We start from the raw sequence: 9819 nt of genomic DNA, 5'->3' as shown, positions 1-9819 counted from the left end.
CAGCAGCTGATCGTCTACTCCACTGTGCCGCTGATCCAAGTGATTCGGCTCCCTGGAATCTTTGAGAACCCTTCTATGGACACACTCTGGCAAAATGTCCCTGTTGTTTGCAGAAGTGGCAACTACCAAGTACTCCTTGGCATTGCTCAGTGGAATGTCTCCCTCCACAATTTCCGCAGTAAGTTCCGGTATAACTCTGTTTGGAACCACTGGAGCTAGAAGAACTGCCGCCAGATTTCTTAAACTGCTTTCCTCTAGCCTTCAGAAAATCTTTCTTTCCACCACTGCTACTATCACTCTCAAATCGGGGAGGTGGTTGCTGTGGTCTCGGTGCGGGAGGAATATTTGCAGCTCCTCTCTGCCTTATCAGGCCCGCTTCCGCGCCCTTTGCTCTATTCATGGCATCAGCAAAGTTATTCGGTCGCCCTGTGTTCACCAATGTAAATATATCGGGGTTCAAACCATTGATGAACTGATCAGCAACGGCTTCATCATTTCCAGCCACATGTGGAGCAAACTTCAACAAGGTAGAGAACTTGGTCACATATTCTTCAATGTTCAGCTGACCTTGTCTCAAATTGGCAAACTCCGCCCCCTTGTCTTTCCTGTACGACACTGGGAAAAATCTTTGATAAAACTCAGTTTTAAATACATCCCAAGTAATAGTCGTACCTCGCTGTTCCAAGGCCCTCTTCATCGTAATCCACCAGTTCTTTGCAACATCAAGCAACTGGTGCCCAATCAATTTAATTCGGCGCTCATCACTGTACTCTAGTGAATCAAATAGCATCTCAATGTTATCTAACCAACTCTCACATTCAACTGATGTCTCAGTACCCTTCAGTGTCGGTGGTTTGAACGACTGAAACCTTTTCAATAACGTTTCCATCGGAGTTGCTGTCACATCCATTGGAGGATTCGATGTGCTACCCTGTTCTGGTATTCTTCGAGGAGGCATATCTGATAATCAAATGGATTAGTACCCCAATCCAATAAACCTGTTTCATTTCAGTTCCCTCCTCCGATCATCTTACTGCTGATCGAGAATCAGTTCAAATTCGTTTCCAACAATACATATTACAAAATCAATTCAGATGAGTCAAGTAACATGTATTATATAAAGCAGTAAAGCATGCTAGCAATTACAAGAAAGGAAAGAAAACTCAATCTACCCCGCTCACTAGCTTCTATCTCAGTCTAAAGGATCTATCGCTCTGATACCACCTGTTGTGGGGACCCGGACGCTAATCATGTTTTTAATCATAATTGGGACTAATTAATCAATTATAAAACAGGGTCTAAATTTTTTTTTTTAAAATGCGGAACGTAGTTAAATAAAACGTATATACATCTCAGTATAAAAGTACAAGTCCTGTACAACATACATTTATTCAACTAAGGTTTAACAGCTAATATCAAGTGTCCAACCCTATCTCTAATCCAAGTCCGGAGCCTCCACTCTAATCACGATCTTTCCTCATCTCCTCGACCCTGAACCTGTCCCACCTGTTGTCATGCACACATACAAAACAAGACAACAGCCGGATAACTCCGGTGAGAATAAATCCCAGTATAAACAATGTAAACATGCAATCATATAAAAACATATACAAAAGCATATAACAAATATCATTCACATGCAGCCAATCAACAAACATGAATGATATAAAACTGTAAATCAACTAGTCATCACAGACTCGACTCAAACAACGCGTCGTCTCAGACTCGACTCAACTCTAACCTAGGGATCCCAATGTCTGGATATTGATAATTATATCGAATCTCAGTCGATAGGAATGAATCAACCCTAAACGGCATCGATATAATTCATATATCCAGTGTCTGGGCGAAACAGCCGCAGAATTGACGAATCAGTCAAGAATTAAGCGAATCAGCCAATAACTAGACGAATCAGCCAGTAATTAAGCGAATCAGCCAATAACCAGACAAATCAGCCGGTGACTTGGCGAATCAGCCAATGACTAGCGAATCAGCAGTCAATACATGCATACAGTAACTAGGCGAATCAGCCGATGACTAGCAGTATCAGTAGTCAATACATGCAGTGGCTATAAATCAATAGACTACAAACATCAATCTCATCAATTACAAATATCAATGTAATAACTAAGTATGTGATTTAGGGAAACTCGAGTCAAACCTCACTCGAGTTGTGCAATCCCAACTCAACATTAATTTATACCTTTCTTTCTGATACTCTGACTCTGTCGAAGTCTCGAACTCAAAGCCTGTCAATACTCGATCTGACAATAACAATATCGAGGGTACGGTATCAATACACCACTCAAACAATACTGGATATAATCAGAATTCAATCAAATTCTGTTTCAACAATATAATGTCATAGTCTCAATATATCCAGTAATATCATCTCAGTCAGATATCAATTCTAACATCTTATAATCGGTAATAATTCAATTCTGATATCAAATCGATTCCAAAACAACTCCGAAAATCCTAACAATTCCATATGGTATTTATTCTTCAGTCCGGTTTCGATTATACGATTTCTAACATGACCAGAACATCATATAAGAATCATATCAGATTCTGACAATACCATAATTTCAAATCATATCAAAACGTAGCAAAACTTACGTCCAGTTGTAGCCTACGTCGATAGGAACACAGTACTGAAGTCGGATTCAAAATCAGATAGACGGATTTCTCACAAAAGGCGCAAGGATTTTCAACCCTTTTTCAGAAACCTTTTTCTCGATTCTTCTTTCCTCTCTTCGATTTCCTTTTCGTTTTCTTCTTCTGAAAATTAAGATGCACATATATATATATATACATCCATGCACATGCAATAAGCCAAGTGGCTCGGTGTGCCTACTGCACGTCTTGCGCATATGCGCGACATCATCGGCGCATATGCGCGAGACCTACTGGTCTCGGTGCTCGGCTTCTCGGCAGCTCGCGCATATGCGCGACTCAGCTCCGCGCATATGCGCGAGGTCCTCTGGACTTCGCTTGTATAGTCTCGCGCATATGCGCGACTCACTTCGCGCATATGCGCGAGGTCTTCTGCCCATGTCGCGCATATGCGCGCATCGGTGCCGCGCATATGCGCGAGGGCTACTGTTCCTCGTACATTTCATGCATTTTCTCGTCTTTCTCGGTCCGATCCTTTCCGTCTATAGTCACATCAATTAATCACCGAATCATTTCGGATTATCATAATCAAAATCTCGGGCATTACAGGACCCTTGCTTTGATACCAACTGAAACGTCTACTAATTTAAAATGCGGAAGTATATATATACATATATATATATATATATATATATATATTTTGTAAAAGCTCATATTTTCGTAAATATCATTTAAAAATTTTGCATGTATGCAACCCTACTAAAAAAATATGTTATTTTAAAATAATCGTAAACAATGGACAAAGAAAAATGTTGTAGTTTAAAATTTGTGCCAAATCGACCCTTAACCATGCGCGAATAAAACAAAGCAAGAAAATTCTTGAAAATTAGCAGCGTATCATAGAAAAATGTGTAAAACTGATCATGTCTACTCGAAACTTATAAAATCATGATGCGCGGAAAAGGTGTGGTCCTCGGGTCGTGCTCGCACATCCAGCCCTGCCTATTCAGAGTTCGGCACCTCCAGTCTCCTCGTCTAAATGCTCACCTGCGTTCAACACGCCTAGTGAGTATAAAGTCTCAACACACCTGCACCGTTAATAGAAAATACATATACATAGCACACAGCAGTGAAAAATACCGTATTCAACATACATTTCATGAACTTAAAAGCATGAATGTAAACGTGTCGTAAAGAATCATAACCTATCAAAACATGTCTGGTGATATCATCATTTACGTATACATTTTCTTCTAATTGAATTCAGTTAATTAGTTGTGACTCTCGTATGAATTCTATTGTATCATCTCTATTCGATGGATCCATCTATAAAACCGCGGTACCTGGCGGCGGGGATATCAGCGATAGCATTACCCGTCCACTGAGCCTTGGCCTCAGCTCATAATATCTCATATAATCGTGTTAGTCACAACCAAATCTCATCCTTCAAAACATGTCATCATTTTCACCACTTAAAGAAAACATGCATATACGAAAATTTTCCTTCAAACCAAACATGCATCGTAATTTCCGTAATTACATAAAAATCATAAACATGATGAATAAAAATTTAAAACATGATAAATATAAGCTCAGGGCGCTGCCAGGGCTAAAATCTCACATCGGGTGCAAAATTACCATTTTGCCCCTGGAAACCCAAAATGACCATTTTACCCTCGTGACCTCTAAATTTCGACCCGAAGCTACCGAACTCCTTAAAACATCCCAAAACATATTTAAAATTATTTCTTAGACGTAAACTCGAGCCGTTTCAGAACTTAATCTATTCTTTTTAAAACTTGGACCGGGGTCCCAGTTTTAACCCGAATCGAACCGAAACTTAACCGAATTTTTCCCAAACTCTTAACATGCTTAATGCACACACTAACAGCCCCTAATCCATCAAAACTAGACCATTTAACCTCTCGACCAGACCTCTAAAATTTTCTGGAATATTTTCTACTCAACCTACTCGAACCCTAGGTGCAACAACATTCCAAGTTTCGTCCCTAGCTGAAGACCAAGCGGAACAGCTTCAAACCATCCACTCCTAAGCCATCCTAAGACCCTACTAGACCTACTTAACCCACGGACAAAGCTCCATGAAATCCGAGAAGCGCAATCACTCGCTAGACTCCAAAGGAGCAAACCCTCGGCACCTCTCGGTTCTATGGCTCCAAACGAATCCTAAGCCCAAAACCAGAAACGTGCGACCACCCAAGGCCATGACTCAGACCCAACGGGGTCTGATCCATGGCCTGGAATAGTTCTCCACACGACCAGCTACACGCACGCACTCGAACACCCCGAATCGATCGCACAACCATCAAAATCACGCGATCTCCCTCTTATCTCCACTATGTCTCAACACCAGCAACATGACACCAGTTTAACACCTTGATCAGCACTTAGTACGCACCAAAAACATCAGCCCCTTAGCACAATACAAGAAAAACATGAGCAAGTTAAGAAAAATGCACTATTCATATCAAACTTGTATAACAATACAAACATACGGTAGATCATGAAGTTTTTCGGACAAACAAATAAATATCAGCATCGTATTGGCGTGTATGAAGAGAAAACAAAATTACGTGCGTGCCTTGATGAAATATGAATGAAAACTAGGAGAATTGTGTGTCGGGGAGGCATCAGAAGAGCGGGGAAGGAGGCTTGCTTGAAAGAAACAATGGAGGAGACGTTTTGCTAATGGTTTCTCACGTGAAGGCTGCTAGAGAAGGGGGGCTGGACGGCTGATATGAGTAGGCTTAGGTTTAGGGTAGGCTTAAGTAATAATTAAATTGAAAACACAACAAAATTGGGCCCTTAATTATTAGTTAAAAAGTTTAAAAAGAGTCTTGAGCCCACTAAGCTTAAAAATAGGCCCATCAAGCCCAAACACATTCTCGGAAAATATTTTGTTTTGGTAATTTTTTGAAAATATTTCCCGAGCCCTAAAAAAGTTCCCCGAATCGCTAAATGTGTACCAAAATATGCTTCGACGTGTAAAAATACCAAAGAAATCACAATTCTTGAAATATAAACTTAAAACACCTCGTATTAATTAATAAAATTTTAAACATGTAATAAAATAATTTTCTTGATAATTCCCCGGTTTCTATTCCTCGATCGAGCGCGAAATGCATCTAAAAACCCTAAAGCGTGAAATTTTAAAATAATCATGAAATAAATCCTATTCATGCAATAATTATGCATTAAATGCATAAAAATAAATAAATACATAATTTAAATAAAACTCTAGATTGTGTGCGTTCAGGATACGTAGATTAAAATTTCTGGACCTTACACTTTATAAGCATTTTTTTTATCTCCATCAAATAATAATTGCCAAATTCAACTACTTGAACTTTGACTTTCTCAACGGGAAAACAGAATCCGGTACTTGTGTCACCTTTAATGGTTTACGAATACAGCTAGCTGTCGGTCGACATCTCCATGCTATTCAGAATAACATTTATTCTTATTCGGCCTTATCCTAATTAGCCTCATTATTTTCATCAAGTCTTTGATCAACAATGTCAGAGGGTGGTTGTTCTGTGAATCTTTATATGATCACTCATTTGTATGAATGAACATCTTCATACCTTCACCTATGAGACATGGCGTTTAAATCACATATACTAGTATCAAGCTCAAGTGACATTTATCCTTATTTTAGGCAGCTGATTCAACTAAGAACCTATTCAGAATATACGGTACACTTCCTAATGAGTTTCATGATCTTATGTTGAGAGACAGACCTCATATTACCTATTTTATATTAAAAAATTTATCTATACAGTTTGCATGAGTATACAGATAAAGCATAATGATATAATTGGATAAAACCGTAATATATTATTAAAATAACGATCATTTTACATTAGAATCAATAAAAGACCAAGCAACAAGTTGGATCGTTGTGCACAAACTTTAAAAATCTCTCACATTTCCTATAGCCAACTACCCAAAGATCTTAGGCACATTTATTCATGATATTTTTTAAACAATGGTCCTGACAGGGACTTCGTCAGTGGATCAACAACGTTGTCTGCAGAGGGGACTCTCTCCACCAATAAGTCTCCTCTTCCCACAATCTCCCGGATTGTGTGGAACTTCCTTAGTATATGTTTGGATAGCAGATGAGATCTCAGTTCATTCGCTCGCACGACTACATAGGTGTTGTCACCGTAGACCGAGACTGCATCAGCTGTTTAAGGAATGACACCAAACTTTTGAACAAAATTTCTCATCCAAACTCTCCTCTTTGATGCAGCCATTGCAGCAATGTATTCACCCTCAGTGGTTGAATCCGATGTGGTGTCTTGCTTGGAACTGTTCCAAGAGAACACAACAACATTGAGCTTGAATACAAATCTAGATTTTGATTTCGAATTTGTCAAATCTGATTAGAAGTTTGAATCAGTATAACATTCTAATTTTAATTATCCAGTCCCGTAAATTAAGAATACATTCTTAGTTCTTCTCAAGTACTAAGAATGTCCTTCAAGGCTTTCCAATGCAATGGAACGGGATTTGACTGAAATCTACTTGCAACACTCAGTGTATACATAATATCAGTTCTAGTAGATATCATACCAAATATGATACTTCTTATAGCAGACGCATATGGAATGCGGATCATGGCTTCTATCTTATCATTGGTCTTAGGGCACATAGACTTGAATAGATTCACACCATGACACATTGAGAGATATCATCTCTTGGACTCCTCCATAGAGAATCTCCTCAATATGGTATCGATATATGTGGATTTGGTGAGCCCTAGTATCATTTTCGATCTATCTCTATATATATGTATTCTTAATACATATGACGCTTCAACCATAACCTTCATCGAGAATTTACCTGTTTACAATACTTTAATTTATTGCATCCCTACATCATTCCCAATGAGAAGTATTTCATTAACGTAAAGTACCATGAATGTCACTGTATTCTCACTAACTTTCTTGTACACAAAAGGTTACTCATGATTTTTGGCAAAATGAAACTCTTAAATTGTGTTGTAAAATTTGAGGTTCATGCTCCTTCATGCCTGTTTAATCCATAAATGGATATATGAAGTTTGCATATTTTATGCTGACTTCCTACTTATGTGAATTCTTCAGCTTGAGACATATAAATCTCTTCCTTAATGTCGCCATTAAGGAACGTTGTCTTCACATTCGTCTGCCATATTTCAAAGTCATATTATGATGCTATGGCTAGGAGTATCCTAGTGAACTTGAACATCGCGACTGGAGAAAATATTTCCTCATAGTCAATACCTTACATTTAAGTATATTCTTTTGCTACCAATCTCTCATTGAAGGTCACCACCTACCGATGAAACATAAAATTAATAATTTATTATATGTTAAAACCTATATTTTAAAATTTAAGTTTCATAAAAGTTATAAAATTATGTTATTTTAGTATTATTTGTTTATATTAATTGTCTTACTAAATATGTTTTATTTTCAGGTTTTTTATGTGTTGGTAAAATAATGATAACTCAAGCTACAAAATTCAAATGGAGGTGATTCAAACATGTTTGGAATCCTTGAGAAATTATCTACAAATTATGATTTAATACTAACATCTAACAATCTAACATTTACTTTATCGCAACTAACTTTTATTTTTCACATTTAACTTTTATTTTCCCGCAACTAACTTTTATTTTTCGCATCTAACTTTTACTTTACTGCAACTAACATTTACTTTATCGCAACTAACTTATTAAATCATATATTTTATTTAGGCAATAGCGTGGCTCTGCCGGTTGTTCTAAATGAAATATAATGATTAATTTAACATTTACTTTATGAAATTATATATTTATATAGTCATATATATAATCATAGATATCATATATAAAATATCGGTTAATTCGGTATTTTTTATAGTGGGAACTATATTATATTATATGTGTGTTTAATTATTTAATTTTCTTGGAACCATTATTTATGGTGGTTTCCTTTGTTTTACTTTTAGTTAAACAATATTACATAAACCACGAATAAATCGTTGAGCCTTGACAAAATTTATAATTTGTAAACTTCATTCTTGAATTTGGTAATTTATAAATTAATAAACTAAAAATAACCTCTCTTTGGATCGATCTCGTACTCACGAAATATATTACTTGCAGACAACCTACACTTGAGTGAATTATAATTTAAGGAGTAGCAAGTTTTTGGCGCCATTTTCGGGAAGGTATAAATTAAGTTTATATTTGTTATTTATGTTTTATTTATAAGTATTGTGTTGTTTTACTTGTATGAGTATTTGGAGTCAAAAAAAAGTGGTAGACTTATTCGAGTATCTGAAAATAATTTAAACATGGATGATACTTCAAATAATCAAGATAATGATGATGATAATAATAATAATAATAATAATAATAATAATAATAATAATAATCAAGAACTTGATCAATTAAGAACACTTAGGCACCATATGAATCCTATTAGAACTAGTGCCCCATCTTGTTTAGTTTTTCCTCCTAATACATATAATTTCAACTTTAAACCTCAAATTATTCAACTTTCACAAAATTTTCATGGCTTAGATTCTGAAAATTCATATTTGTATCTAAGGGAATTTGAGGAAGTTTGTAACACTTATAATGATCAAAATTGTAGCATGGATATAGTTCGATTAATGCTTTTCCCTTTTTCTTTAAAAGATAAAGCTAAAACATGGCTACAAAATTTAAGATCAAGTTCAATAAGATAATTGGAAGAAATGTAACAACAATTTCTCAAAAAGTTTTTCCCTTCCCATATAACAAACTCTTTTAAAAGACAAATTACAACTTTTTCTCAAAAACAAGGAGAAACATTTTATCAATGTTGGGATAGATATAAAGAATTACTTAATACATGCCCACATCATGGTTTTGAAACATGGAGAATAGTTTCTCACTTTTATGAAGGTCTTATACCTAAAGATAGGCAAATGATAGAATTCATGTGTAATGAAACTTTTGAAGATAAAACCCAAATGAAGCTATGGAGTATTTGGATTCATTAGCAGAAAATGCTCAAAATCGTGATAATATAGGCACAATAGAACCACCAACAACTAAAATCAATAATTCAACAAATGAGGGTGGTATCTATAATCTTAAAGATGATATAGATATTCAATCTAAACTTGCATCTTTAGCAAGAAAAATTAAGTAATTAGAAATGA

General features: G+C 36.1%; 1 non-coding gene across 1 annotated transcript; it reads right to left on the bottom strand.

Moving 5' to 3' along the window:
* Positions 1-9413: 9413 nt before the first annotated feature.
* On the bottom strand, positions 9414-9524 carry LOC142504679 (small nucleolar RNA R71). Its single transcript, XR_012804304.1, has one exon. It is a non-coding gene; the product is annotated as a small nucleolar RNA R71 (small nucleolar RNA).
* Between the last annotated feature and the right edge of the window lie 295 nt (positions 9525-9819).

The sequence above is a fragment of the Primulina tabacum genome, chromosome 9, assembly GCF_025594145.1.
Source record: "Primulina tabacum isolate GXHZ01 chromosome 9, ASM2559414v2, whole genome shotgun sequence".
In the NCBI taxonomy this organism is placed as follows: Eukaryota; Viridiplantae; Streptophyta; class Magnoliopsida; order Lamiales; family Gesneriaceae; genus Primulina; species Primulina tabacum.
Note: the sequence above shows the minus strand (reverse complement) of the source record. Positions and strands in the feature narration are given on the sequence as shown.